Source organism: Vombatus ursinus, unplaced genomic scaffold (assembly GCF_900497805.2).
Source record: "Vombatus ursinus unplaced genomic scaffold, bare-nosed wombat genome assembly UNPS02014798.1, whole genome shotgun sequence".
NCBI classification, from domain to species: Eukaryota; Metazoa; Chordata; class Mammalia; order Diprotodontia; family Vombatidae; genus Vombatus; species Vombatus ursinus.
Window position 1 is genome coordinate 62,215,408 of NW_020954576.1, and position 1,677 is coordinate 62,217,084.

Genomic DNA, 1,677 nt, shown 5'->3' on the forward strand with positions numbered 1-1,677 from the left:
ACATATTACTGATCTTATTTCATTGTGGATTTTAATTATTCTTCAAAAGCTTGACTTCTTCACACTAACAGCTGCTGCAACATCTTTAACAGTCATTATATTTTTTTTGCCCAATTCTAATTTTTAACAAATTGTTTTCTTCTATTAGGCTTTGTGACTCCTTTTTCCATTTTGCCAATTTTATTTTTTAAGGAATTCTTCTCCTCAGTGAGTTTTTGTGTCTCCTTTTCTGTTTGGCCAATTCTGCTTTTTAAGAAGTTGTTTTCTTCAGTAAATTTTTGTCTTTCCTTTTCCAAGTTATTGACTCTCTCTTGCATACTTCTCATTTCTTTTTCCAATTTTTATTCTACCTGTCTTATTTGGCCTTCTTGAGCTCTTCCAAGAAGGCTTTTTGGACTTCAGACCAGTTCACATTGTCTTTTGAGGTTCCAGATGTGGGTTTGTTGCCAATGCTGTCCTCTTCAAAATTTCCACCTTGATCTTCACTGTTCCCATAATAAGAGTCTATAGTACATTTCTTTTTGCTCATGGTGTTTGCTTATTTCCTGGCCTTTAAAAAGATTGAGTTCTCCTGCTGGGGAGCAGGGGGCACTGACCCAACCTTCTTGTATTGGGAGCCTGGGGCCTGGTCACTGGCTTTGTGTGCTGGGGCCTCTGATGCTGACAGTTGGAGGCTGTAGGGTTCTGGCAGCTTACCTGGTGTTGGGCTGGCATCAGCAACAATGGAACTCTAGGGGTAGGTTTGGGTAGTCTGGCTCCTGGAGGTTGCCTGCTCACCAGGGCTTTTCCTTTTGCTTTCTTCAGCTCCTTTCAGATGGATATTTCACTGCTGTGGGATGTTTCTCCACCTGGGGCTTTTCTCCCTTGGAGCACTTCCCGGAATTTTGCTGAGGTACTGGGAGACTTGGCTGCCAGATAATGCCATGGCACATGGTGGTTTTCCAAGCTGGTTTCTACTGGTTTCCCTGCCCATACTGAGGTACTTGGGGGTCCTGGTGTTGGTGTTTGCCTGCTCCACCACCTGGGGTTCAGGATCTCCCCCTGGTATGCTGAGGTGGGGCTTTCTGCTAGCTTGCTGGGATACTTCCATTCTGTACTGCTCCCTCTCCCCCAGGGCAAGAGGGGCCTTTCCTATTAATCCCTCAAGTTTCCTGGGTTACAGGACTGCTGTACCCCATCTTTCTGCTGGCTCAGCTGTTCTAGGGTTTTTTCCTGGGGCGATATTTTCTGGGCTTTCAGAAGTTAATAAGGGACGGTAAGAGCGACTTACTTCTTACTCTGCCATCTTGGCTCCCAGAAGCATAACCGTTAATAATCATTATAAGCATACTCTTTAAAAGACAACTTTTCCATGTTAGCTTGGAGAAAATGACCATTCTAAAAACCACAAAATTTATTAGGTAACAACTAACTAAAGGCGGGAAAGTTAGCTCACGTGGTTTTATCTCATCATATTGGAGTTTCTGAGTCAACCTGGTCTTAGCAGAAGCATAGACATTGCCATTCTTGTAACAAAATAAAACCACATTAAAAAATTTTGTTTGCCTTAAGTAATTGGACTCAGTGAAATGGTCTGACCCAGTGTGACTGTTGATTTCTTCTTTATCTCTAGCTCTCTATCCATCTATCTATCTATCTATCTATCTATCTATCTATCTATCTATCTATCTATCTATC